Here is a 13,168-nt window from a genome sequence, read left to right as displayed (position 1 = left end):
TGAATATTCTGTGGCTTGAGTTGCAGCTGGTAAAATTCATCAAGATAAGATTTGAGTTTTCCTTTCCAATATGCCTTGGGATACTACCAACCTAAAACCATTTTATGTTTAATTCTCTATTTCAGGCTTTTGGAGGCACACAGGTAGTGAGTGTGAATACAGGCTGCAAACCCCTGTGGGGGCTAACTTTTCATGAGGAGATAAATTCTCAGAGCAATGGTTTCCCTTCCCTGGGACAAACAAGCTTCCTAGCTATCCCCTTCTGCAAGTGGGGTTTATTTATCTCAATCAGCCTTAACCTGTGAGTGTAGCCCTTTGGATATCCAGGTTTGTGCAGCAATTCCCTATTAGAATCCCCATCTTAGGCACATCCTGGGCTTTATTTCCTGGCCCCCGCACTTCATGTAGTTGTCCGCTCTCTCTAGCATTTAGCAGACAACTTTAGGAAAAAGCCAAGCTTGCATGCCTACTATACATTCTTTACTTTCATGCCAGCTCAACGATAAATTTGAAAAAACTTTTTTTTTTGCGGTATGCGGGCCTCTCACTGTTGTGGCCTCTCCCGTTGCGGAGCACAGGCTCCGGACGCGCAGGCTCAGCGGCCATGGCTCACGGGCCCAGCCGCTCCGCGGTATGTGGGATCTTCCTGGACCGGGGCACAAACCCGTGTCCCCTGCATCGGCAGGCGGACTCTCAACCACTGCGCCACCAGGGAAGCCCTTGAAAAAACTTTAAAAAATATTTCTTACAGCATTATAGCTGTTTTGTCAGGTGGGCTGGCCATGGTAACGAATCCACTGTTATGTCGGAAACAGAAGTCTCTGATTAATTAACTTTATAATGAGCAAATATTATAAATTTAAATATATAAACCATAGTTATATTAATAAATCAACAAATTCCTGATTTTCTCTTTTTTGTCTGTTGGGGGTTCTATTCAATATTCCTTTTTCAGAAAAGGATTCTACTTCTTTAAAAGTTTTGAAAATTTCCTCTTCCACCCACAAACTGTAATGATTATAATGATTTCTCCTTATGATGTTGCTAAATCTATTAACTAGCTAGACCACCACTGATGGTGTATGAACTGAGTCTCAGTTTCACTCTCCCTTACAAGGTCAAATAATCCAGGTGGCATGTCATATTTTCAAACTTTTAATTTTGTTTTCTTAGTAGGGAAACCTTTTTGACCTAGAAAACTTTAAGCAGAAGCCCAGTATGGAAAAGAGGTTTCTGCTCTGGGCTCAGGAATAGGGAAGAAGATCTGAAAGCCAACAGATTTGAATTTCTCCACCACTTTTCTGGAATACCTCATGAATTCTAAAAGTTTGCTTGAGGTTTTAGGCTATGGGACCTTACGCAAGTTCTTTGATCTCTCTGTGCTTCAGTTTCCTCATCTGTAAAATAGGGAAGATAATAGTACCCCCTGATAAAACTGCTATGATGATTGAATGAGTTATATATATAAAGCACTTAGTACAGTACAGTATTTGGCACAGAGTGAACACTATATAAAGGTTAATTTTTAAAAATACAGAACTTTTAACTCTTCAAAAATCCTATTGAATTTTTCATACTCTTTTGACTTTTTACAAAATTCATAATTTGTATATTACTTGTCCAGTTTTACTTAAAAAGAATTTTCAAAATAAAAGAAAAAAGTGATCTCAACTTTAAACTTCAGGGTCAAACTAAAACCAAAGACCTATTTATTCTATGTTGTTTCATTCCCATACATTGCTTTCTTCTAGCACTTAGGGCTCTCTGAATCCATAAAAACAAATACAAATCTACACTACAGACTCAATAGGCTTCCCTTTTCACTTTAAGTTTGCTCTAAGACAAAACATACCTAAGTCCATTACGTACCTTGATTTCAGGTCCACCTCTACCCATCTAGGTTACTTAATGCTCCCTTGTCTGCCCGCCTCATCCTGTCTGCTATAAGGTTAGTGAAAAGAGAGGAGAAGGGCACAGGGCTGAGGCAGAGCTTGTGCATTTCTCTGAGGATGGCATCTTTTGGATGGTCAAGGGGCTGGTGTGGCTGCTGGTATAGAACCAAGCCCAGGTATAGGGGAAAGAAGGGGCTGAACCAGGAACCTGTATAGGAGCACAGGAAAGAGAGTCAAAATGATAAGAAGACACTGGCTTTCAGGAACCCTCTTCATTTTTGAGAGGAGGAGACTGTGACCTAGACAGCTGAAAAGCCCTGTGGGGAGGGAGCAAACCCTGGGTCTAAGCTTGAGAATGGGAGGTCATTCTACCTCTGCTTCTTCAAAAATTACTAAAGACTTGGTCCGATACACAGCTGGGTCTCCAAAGTATGTGACGCATGGGGAGGGGCAACCAAGGGGAATAAAACAACACATTGAACTGAATAATTCAAAATGTTGATCACACTAAAACCACAGGGCCAGAGGCCAAACATAATGTCAGCATCTTTAAATGCTTTAGAAAAAGCATTGACCCAAGAACAAGAAGACCTGGGTTCTATTAGGCTGAGCCATATAAAACTGTCATTTTTGTGGGTCAAAATTCAGTAGTGCCCATTTCACACTGCTCAACCCACAGTCCCAGTTCCACCACTCTGTGGATCTTTGGGATCCACAGAGGCTGGTGATGCCTGCCTTGTCTAGTTTGTAGGGTTTTTGCAAGGACAGATCCAAATTACACAACATTTATTGAGTGCCTGCTTATGGGTAGCTGCTTGGAAGACAAAAGATGACTAAGGTATAACGCTGGTTCCCAAGGAACTAGCAGTCCAGTGGAGAAGATAGGGAAACAAATAAAGTTGGATACGATAAGCAAATAAGGGAGGAAGCAATAAATTCTGCTGATTGGGAGACAAAGGAATTTGAATTGAGCTCTAAGGGTTAAATAGAAGTTTCCCAGGTAAAGGGGAAGAGGCAACTTTAGCAAGAGGAACAACTTGAGCAAGCCATGGAGGTGTGAAAGTGCATGGTAGCTTGAGGAACAGTAAATAGTCCAATGGGTCTAAAATGCACAGGGCATAGAGGAAGGGGCTGTGTGAGGCTAGAAAGTCTGAAGGGCAGGTCGTACCAGTGTATAAAAATGATTAGATAAGACTGCATCCAGGAAAACCGTAAGAAAGCATAGAAGTGTTTTATAAATACTGTGTTAAGGTTCAGCTTGAGTCATAGATTGATTTGCCAGATTTCTTAATAGAGTGTTGCCCCTCCCTAGGAGGCATGTAGAAATTTTCAGAGATGTGGGGAGTGGGGGACAGGAAGTGATTCAGTTTGAGTGCTGTCTCATGGTTCCCCAAACTCAACCTCCCTTTCCTCGACATCACTTATTCTGATCTCCCCCAGAAGAAAGAAGTGAAGCCACCACAACCAAGGGAGTAGAAGGTCAGTGTGAGCACACTCCTCTCTTACCTTCTCCCTTCTGCTTCCCTGCAAAATCTCTCAGAATTAAGTCATACAGTGTTGCCAAGCTTAGCCATAATCCCCATTTTTTCTTCCCCCTACCAGACAGGACCAGTTTTGGGATGCTGACTTCCTTCAGTAATTTTCTGGTAGCCAACAATGGGTTGTGTAATCCCACCACATCCTCAGAGATCCTCTGCACAAACCAGAACATGCAATCTTGATGACACAGTGAATGGAATTAAAGGCCCAGGAATATAATTCTACTTCATTCTACCAATGGCTTCCATGGAATAGGAGAAAGAACCAGATGGACTTGATTTCAGATTCTGACTTTGTTACTTATTAGCTATGTGGCCTTTTCCAAGATACTTAATCTCTCTGAGCCTCTATTTCCTCACTTCTAGAATGGAGGCAATCATATTCAAATATTAGTGTCATGGTGACAATTATAAATAATGTATGTAAAACATCTGACCCACAGAAGATGTCCAAGATACTGTAACTGTTATAACCGTTAGTATTATCGCCACCACCATCATTATTAAGAGTTTGCACTAATGCAGACTCCCTACTGGTTTCATTCCTACCCTCTTACTTCCCTCAATCTGTGCCTAAAATGGCAGCCAGAGCACTCTTTTAAAAACTAAGTCATATTACATATTACTTAAAACCCTTCTTTGGTTTCCCATTGTACTTTGTTTTTTTGTTTTGTTTTGTTAATCTTTATTGGAGTATAATTGCTTTACAATGTTGTGTTATTTTCTGCAGTACAACAAAGTGAATCAGCTATATGTATACATATATCCCCAAACTCCCTCCCTCTTGATCCTCCCTCCCACCTCTCTATCCCAGCCTTCTATGTCGTCACAAAGCATCGAGTTGATTTCCCTGTGCTATGCAGCAGCTTCTCACTAGCCATCCATTCTGCATTTGGTACTGTATATATGTCAGTGCTGCTCTCCCACTTCTTCTCAGCTTCCCCTCCCCCTCTGTTTCCTCAAGTCCATTCTCTACATCTGCATCTTTATTCCTGCCCTGCCACTAGGTTCATCAGTACCATTTTTTTTGATTCCATATATGTGCATTAGCATATGGTATTTTTCTCTTTCTGACTTACTTCACTCTCTATGACAGACTCTAGGTCCGTCCACCTCGTTACAAATAACTCAATTTCGTTCTTTTTTATGGCTGAGTAATATTCCATTGTATATATGTGCCACATCTTCTTTATACATTTATCTGTCGATGGACATTTAGGTTGCTTCCATGTCCTGGTTATTGCAAATAGTGGTGCAATGAATATTGTGGTACATACCTTTTTGAATTATGGTTTTCTCAGGGTATATGCCCAGTAGTGGGATTGCTGAGTCATATGGTAGTTCTATTTTTAGTTTTTTAAGGAACCTCCATACTGTTCTCCATAGTGGCTGCATCAATTTACATTTGCACCAACAGTGCAGGAGGGTTCCCTTTTCTCCACACCCTCTCCAGCATTTATTGTTTCTAGATTTTTTGATGATGGCCAGTCTGACTGGAGTGAGGTGATATCTCAGTGTAGTTTTGATTTGCATTTCCCTAATGGTTACTGATGTTGAGCATCCTTTCATGGGTTTCTTGGAAATCTGTATATCTTTGGAGAAATGTCTATTTAGGTCTTCTGCCCATTTTTTGATTAGGTTGCTTGGTTTTTTTCTTTTTTTTTTTTTTAGTTTCCCTTGCTGTGCAAAAGGTTTTAAGTTTCATTAGGTCCCATTTGTTTATTTTTGCTTTTATTACCATTACTCTAGGAGGTGGGTCCAAAAGGATCTTACTGTGCTTTATTTCATAGAGTGTTCTGCCTATGTTTTCCTCTAAGAATTTTATAATGTCTGGACTTACATTTAGGTCTTTAATCCATTTTGAGCTTATCTTTGTGTATGGTGTGAAGTAGTGTTCTAATTTCATTCTTTTACATGTAGCTGTCCAGTTTTCCCAGCACCACTTATTGAAAAGGCTGTCTTTCTCCATTGCATATTCGTGCCTCCTTTATCAAAGATAAGGTGACCATATGTGCATGGGTTTATCTCTGGGCTTTCTATGCTGTTCCATTGATCTAAATTTCTGTTTTTGTGCCAGTACCATGCTGTATGGATTACTGTAGCTTTGTAGTAGAGTCTGAAGTCAGGGAGCCTGATTTCTCCAGCTCCGTTTTTCTTTCTCAAAATTGCTTTGGCTATTTGGAGTGTTTTGTGTTTCCATACAAACTGTACATACAAACTTGTTCTACTTCTGTGAAAAATGCCATTGGTAATTTGATTGGGACTGCATTGAATCTGTAGGTTGCTTTGGGTAGTATAGTCATTTTCACAATGTTGATTCTTCCAATCCAAAATCATGGTATATCTTTCCATCTGTTTGTATCATCTTTGATTTCTTTCATCAGTGTCTTATAGTTTTCTGCATACAGGTCTTTTGCCTCCTTAGGTAGGTTTATTCCTAGATATTTTATTCTTTTTGTTGCACTGGTAAATGGGAGCGTTTCCTTAATTTTTGTTCTGATTTTTCATGGTTAGTGTATAGGAATGCAAGAAATTTCTCTGCATTAATTTCGTATCCTGCTACTTTACCAAATTCACTGATTACCTCTAGTAGTTTTCTGGTGGCATCTTTAGGATTTTCTATGTATAGTATCATGGTATCTGCACACAGTGACAGTTTACTTCTTCTTTTCCAATTTGGATTCCTTTTATTTCTTTTTCTTCTCTGACTGCTGTGGCTAAACCTTCCAAAACTATGTTGAATAATAGTTCTGAGAGTGAGCACCCTTGTCTTGTTCCTGATTTTGAGGAAATGGTTTCAGTTTTTCACCATTGAGAATAATGTTGGCTGTGGGTCTGTCATATATGCCTTTTATTGGCTTTTTTATTTTGATTAAAAATTCTGGAGAGTTTTTAATCATAAATGGGAGTTGAATTTTGTCAAAAGCGTTTTACTGCAACTATTGAGATTATCATATGGTTTTCTTTTTCTTTTTTTTCTTTTTTTTTTTTTTTGCAGTACGCAGGCCTCTCACTGTTGTGGCCTCTCCCCTTGTGGAGCACAGGCTCCGGACGCGCAGGCTCAGTGGCCATGGCTCACGGGCCTAGCTGATCCGCGGCATGTGGTATCTTCCCGGACCGGGGCACGAACCTGTGTCCCCTGTATCGGCAGGCAGACTCTCAACCACTGTGCCACCAGGGAAGCACTAGCATATGGTTTTTATCCTTCAGTTTGTTAACATGTTGTATCACATTGATTGATTTGCATATATTGAAGATTCCTTGCATTCCTGGGATAAACCCCACTTGATCATGGTGTATGATCCTTTAATGTGCTGTTGGATTCTGTTTGCAGTACTTGGTTGAGGATTTTTGCATCTATGTTCATCAGTGATACTGGCCTGTAGATTTCTTTCTTTGTGACATCTTTGTCTGGTTTTGGTATCAGGGTGATGGTGGTCTCGTAGACTGAGTTTGGGAGTGTTCTTCCCTCTGCTATATTTTGGAGAGTTTGAGAGGATAGGTGTTAGCTCTTCTCTAAATGTTTGATAGGATTCTCCTATGAAGCTATCTGACTCTGGGCTTTCGTTTGTTGGAAGATTTTTAATCACAGTTTCAATTTCAGTGCTTGTGATGGGTCTGTTCACATTTTCTATTTCTTTCTGGTTCAGTCTTGGAAGGCTGTACTTTTCTAAGAATTTGTCCATTTCATCCAGGTTGCCCATTTTATTGGGATATAGTTGCTTTCAGTAATCTCTCATGATCCTCTGTATTTCTGCGGTGTCAGTTGTTACTTCTCTTTTTTCATTTCTAATTCTGTTGATTTGAGTCTTCTTCCTTTTTTTCCTGATGAGTGTGCCTAATGATATCTCAATTTTGTTTATCTTCTCAAAGACCCAGTTTTTAGTTTTATTGATCTTTGCTATTCTTTCCTTCATTTCTTTTTCATTTATTTCTGATCTGATCTTTATAATTTCTTTCTTGTAATAACTTTGGGGTGTTTTTTGTTGTTCTTCTTTCTTTAATTGCTTTAGATGTAAGGTTAGTTTGTTTATTGAGAGTTTTCTTGTTTCTTTTTTTTTTTTTACATCTTTATTGGAATATAATTGCTTTACAATGGTGTGTTAGTTTCTGCTTTATAACAAAGTGAATCAGTTATACATATACATATATTCCCATATCTCTTCCCTCTTGCGTCTCCCTCCCTCCCACCCTCCCTATTCCACCCTTCTAGGTGGTCACAAAGCACCGAGCTGATCTCCCTGTGCTATGTGGCTGCTTCTCACTAGCTATCTATTTTACATTAGGTTGTGTATGTATTTCCATGCCACTCTCTCACTTTGTCACAGCTTACCCTTTCCCCTCCCCATTTCCTCAAGTCCATTCTTTAGTAGGTCTGTGTCTTTATTCCCATCTTACCCCTAGGTTCTTCATGACATTTTTTTTTTTAGATTCCATATATATGTGCTAGCATACAGTATTTGTCTTTCTCTTTCCGACTTACTTCACTCTGTATGACAGACTCTAGGTCCATCTACCTCACTACAAATAACTCAATTTCGTTTCTTTTTATGGCTGAGTAATATTCCATTGTATATATGTGCCACATCTTCTTTATCCATTCATCCAATGATGGACACTTAGGTTGCTTCCAGGTCCTGGTTATTGTAAATAGAGCTGCAATGAACATTGTGGTACATGACTCTTTTTGAATTATGGTTTTCTCAGGGTATATGCCCAATAGTGGAATTGCTGGGTCATATAGTTCTATTTGTAGTTTTTAAAGGAACCTCCATACTATTCTCCATAGTGGCTGTATCAATTTACATTCCCACCAACAGTGCAAGAGTTTTCCCTTATCTCCACACCCTCTCCAGGACTTATTGTTTGTAGAATTTTTGTTGATGGCCATTCTGACCTGTATGAGAGAATATCGCATTGTAGATTTGATTTGCATTTCTCTAATGATTAGACATTCTTTCATGTATTTGTTGGCAATCTGTATATCTTCTTTGGAGAAATGTCTATTTAGGTCTTCTGCCCATTTTTGGATCGGGTTGTTTGTTTTTTTCGATATTGATCTGCATGAGCTGCTTGTAAATTTTGGAGAATAATCCACTGTCACTTGCCTCATTTGTAAATATTTTCTCCCATTCTGAGAGTTGTCTTTTCATCTTGTTTATGGTTTCCTTTGCTGTGCAAAAGTTTTTCAGTTTCATTAGATCCCATTTGTTTTTTTTCTGTTTTTATTTGCATTTCTCTAGGAGGTGGGTCAAAAAGGATCTTGCTGTGATTTATGTCATAGAGTGTTCTGCCTACGTTTTCCTCTAAGAGTTTGATAGCGTCTGGCCTTACATTTTGGTCTTTAATCCATTTTGAGTTTATATTTATGTATGGTGTTAGGGAGGGTTCTAATTCCACTCTTTTATGTGTAGCTGTCCAGTTTTCCCAGCACCACTTATTGAAGAGGCTGTCTTTTCTCCATTGTATATTCTTGCCTCCTTTATCAAAGATAAGGTGACCATATGTGCGTGGGTTTATCTCTGGGCTTTCTATCCTGTTCCATAAATCTATATTTCTGTTTTTGTGTCAGTCATACTATATGGATTACTGTAGCTTTGTAATATAGTCTGAAGTCAGGGAGCCTGATTCCTCCAGCTCTGTTTTTCTTTCTCAAGATTTCTTTGGCTACTTGGAGTCTTTTGCGTTTCCATACAAAGTGTGAAATTTTTTGTTCTAGTTCTGTGAAAAATGCCAGTGGTAGTTTGAGAGGGATTGCAGTGAATCTGTAGATTGCTTTGGGTAGTATAGTCATTTTCACAATGTTAATTCTTCCACTCCAGAACATGATATATCTCTCCATCTGTCTGTATAATCTTTGATTTCTTTCATCAGTGTCTTATACTTTACGGCATACAGGTCTTTTTTCTCCTTAGGTACGATTATTCCTAGATATTTTATTCTTTTTGTTGAAATGGCAACTGGGAGTGTTTTCTTAATTTCACTCTCAGGTTTTTTATCATTAGTGTAGAGGAATGCGAGAGATTTCTGTGCATTAATTTTGTATCCTGCTACTTTACCAACTTCATTGATTAGCTCTAGTAGTTTTCTGGTAGCATCTTTAGGATTCTCTATGTATAGTATCATGTCATCTGCAACCAGTGACAGTTTTACTTTTTTCTTTTCTGATTTGGAATCATTTATTTCTTTTTCTTTTGTAATTGCTGTGGCTAAAACTTCCAAAACTATGTGGAATAATAGCAGTGAGAGTGGGCAACCTTGTCTTGTTCCTGATCCTAGTGGAAATGTTTTCAGTTTTTCACCATTGAGGACAATGTTGGCTGTGGGTTTGTCATATATGGCCTTTATTATGTTGAGGAAAGTTCCCTCTATGCCTACTTCCTGTAGGGTTTTTATCATAAATGGATGTTGAATTTTGTTGAAAGCTTTCTCTGCATCTATTGAAATGATCATATGGTTTTTCTCCTTCAATTTGTTAATATGGTATATCACATTGATTGATTTGCGTATATTGAAGAATCCTTGCATTCCTGGGATAAACCCCACTTGTTCATGGTGTATGATCCTTTTAATGTGCTGTTGGATTCTGTTTGCTAGTATTTTGTTGAGGATTTTTGCATCTATGTTCATCAGTGATATTGGTCTGTAGTTTTCTTTCTTTGTGTCATCTTTGTCTGGTTTTGGTATCAGGGTGATGGTGGCCTCGTAGAATGAGTTTTGGAGCTTTTCTCCCTCTATTATATTTTGGAAGAGTTTGAGAAGGACAGGTGATAGCTTTTCTCTAAATGTTTGATAGAATTCGCCTGTGAAGTCATCTGGTCCTGGGCTTTTGTTTGTTGGAAGATTTTTAATCACAGTTTCAACTTCAGTGCTTGTGATTGGTCTGTTCATATTTTCTATTTCTTCTTGGTTCAGTCTCGGCAGGTTGTGCATTTCTAAGAATTTGTCCATTTCTTCCAGGTTTTCCATTTTATTGGCATATAGTTGCTTGTAGTAATCTCTCATGATCCTTTGTATTTCTGCAGTGTCAGTTTTTACTTCTGCTTTTTCATTTCTAATTCTATTTATTTGAGTCTTCTCACTGTTTTTCTTGATGAGTCTGGCTAATGGTTTATCAATTTTGTTTATCTTCTCAAAGTATCAGCTTTTAGTTTTATTGATCTTTGCTATCTTTTCCTTCATTTCTTTTTCATTTATTACTGATCTGATCCTTAGGATTTCTTTCCTTCTGCTAGCTTTGGGGTTTTTTTGTTCTTCTTTCTCTAATTGCTTTAGGTGCAAGGTTAGGTTGTTTATTTGAGATGTTTCTTGTTTCTTAAGGTAGGACTGTATTGCTATAAAGTTCCCTCTTAGAACTGCTTTTGCTGCATCCCACAGGTTTTCGGTTGTTGTGTCTCCATTGTCATTTTTTTCTAGGTATTTTTTGATTACCTCCTTGATTTCTTCAGTGATCTCTTGGTTATTAAGTAGTGTATTGTTTAGCCTCCATGTGTTTGTATTTTTTACAGATTTTTTCCTGTAATTGATATCTAGTCTCATAGCGTTGTGGTCAGAAAAGATACTTGATATGATTTCAATTTTCTTAAATTTACAAAGGCTTGATTTGTGACCCAAGATATGATCTATCCTGGAGAATGTTCCATGACCACTTGAGAAGAATATGTATTCTGTTGTTTTTGGATGGAATGTCCTGTAAATAGCAATTAAGCCCATCTTGTTTAATGTATCATTTAAAGCTTGTGTTTCCTTATTTATTTTCATTTTGGATGATCTGTCCATTGGTGAAAGTGAGGTGTTAAAGTCCCCTACTCTTATTGTGTTACTGTCGATTTCCCCTTTTATGGCTGTTAGGAGCACCTCAATACATAAGGGAAATGCTATGTTGGGCACAGAAATATCTACAATTTTTATATCTTCCTCTTGGATTGATCCCTTGATCATTATGTAGTCTCTTTCTTTGTCTCTTGTAATAGTTGTTATTTTAAAGTCTATTATGTCTGCTATGAGAATTGCTACTCCAGCTTTCTTCTGATTTCCATTTGCATGGGATATCTTTTTCCATCCCCACACTTTGAGTTTGTGTGTGTCCCTAGGTCTGAAGTGGGTCTCTTGTAGACAGCACATATATGGGTCTTGTTTTTGCATCCATTCAGCCAGTCTATGTCTTTTGGTTGGAGCATTTAATCCATTTACATTTAAGGTAATTATCAATATATATGTTCCGATTACCATTTTCTTAATTTTGGGGGGTTTGTTATTGTAGGTCTTTTCCTTCTCTTGTGTTTCCTGCCTAGACAATTCCTTTAGCATTTGTTGTAAAGCTGCTTTGTTGGTGCTGAATTCTCTTCGCTTTTGCTTGTCTGTAAAGGTTTTAATTTCTCAGTCAAATGTGATTGAGATCCTTGCTGAGTAGAGTAATCTTGGTTCTAGGTTTTTCTCCTTCATCATTTTAAATATGTCCTGCCACTCCCTTCTGGCTTGCAGAGTTTCTGCTGAAAGATCAACTGTTAACCGTATGGGGATTGTCTTGTGTGTTATTTGTTTTTTTTTCCCTTGCTACTTTTAATATTTTTTCTTTGTATTTAATTTTTGATAGTTTGATTAATATGTGTCTTGGTGTGTTTCTCCTTGGATTTAACCTGTATGGGACTCTCTGTGCTTCCTGGACTTGATTGACTATTTCCTTTCCCATATTAGGGAAGTTTTCAACTATAATCTCTTCAAATATTTTCTCAGTCCCTTTCTTTTTCTCTTCTTCTTCTGGGACCCCTGTAATTCGAATGTTGGTTTGTTTAATATTGTCCCAGAGGTCTCTGAGACTGTCCTCAATTCTTTTCATTCTTTTTTCTTTATTCTGCTCTGCAGTAGTTATTCCCACTACTTTATCTTCCAGGTCACTTCTCCATTCTTCTGCCTCAGTTATTCTGCTATTGATCCCTTCTAGAGAATTTTTAATTTCATTTATTGTGTTGTTCATCACTGTTTGCTCTTGTTCTTTTAGGTCCTTGTTAAACGTTTCTTGTATTTTCACCATTCTATTTCCAAGATGTTGGATCATCTTTACTATCATTATTCTGAATTGTTTTTCAGGTAGACTGCCTATTTCCTCTTCATTTGTTTGGTCTGGTGGGTTTTTGCCTTGCTCCTTCATCTGCTGTGTGTTTCTCTGTCTTCTTATTTTGCTTAACTTACTGTGTTTGGGGTCTCCTTTTTGCAGGCTGCACGTTTGTAGTTCCCGTTGTTTTTGGTGTCTGTCCCCAGTGGCTAAGTTTGGTTCATTGGGTTGTGTAGGCTTCCTGGTGGAGGCAACAAGTGCCTGTATTCTGGTGGATGAGGCTGGATCTTGTCTTTCTGGTGGGCAGGTCCACGTCTGGTGATGTGTTTTGGGGTGTATGTGGCCTTATTATGATTTTAGACAGCCTCTCTGTTAATGGGTGGGGTTGTGTTCCTGTCTTACTAGTTGTTTGGCATAGGGTGTCCAGCACGGTAGTTTGCTGGCCATTGCGTGAAGCTGGGTCAGAGTTGGAGATCTCTGGGAGATTTTCGCCGTTTGATATTACATGGAGCTGGGAGGTCTCTTGTGGAGAGGTGGCTCTGCCACCTCAGAGGCACAGTCCTGACACCCGGCTGGAGCACCAAGAGCCTGTCATCCACATGGCTGCTAGTGTTGGAGGGTCTCCTGCTGAGGTTGGGGGAGGCTGTGGCTCACCATGGGGACAAGGACACTGGCAGCAGAAG

General features: G+C 38.8%; 1 protein-coding gene across 3 annotated transcripts in view; it reads left to right on the top strand.

Annotated features, from left to right (window-relative positions):
- The window catches only part of IL33 (interleukin 33), a 46,036-nt gene that overhangs the window by 18,760 nt on the left and 14,108 nt on the right, over nt 1-13,168 (top strand). The window lies entirely within an intron of this gene.

The sequence above is a fragment of the Monodon monoceros genome, unplaced genomic scaffold, assembly GCF_005190385.1.
Source record: "Monodon monoceros isolate NGI ecotype Baffin Bay Population unplaced genomic scaffold, NGI_Narwhal_1 Super_Scaffold_5, whole genome shotgun sequence".
Classification (NCBI taxonomy): domain Eukaryota; kingdom Metazoa; phylum Chordata; class Mammalia; order Artiodactyla; family Monodontidae; genus Monodon; species Monodon monoceros.
The sequence above is the reverse complement of the archived record's forward strand: the minus strand, read 5'-3'. Positions and strand labels throughout refer to the sequence as shown.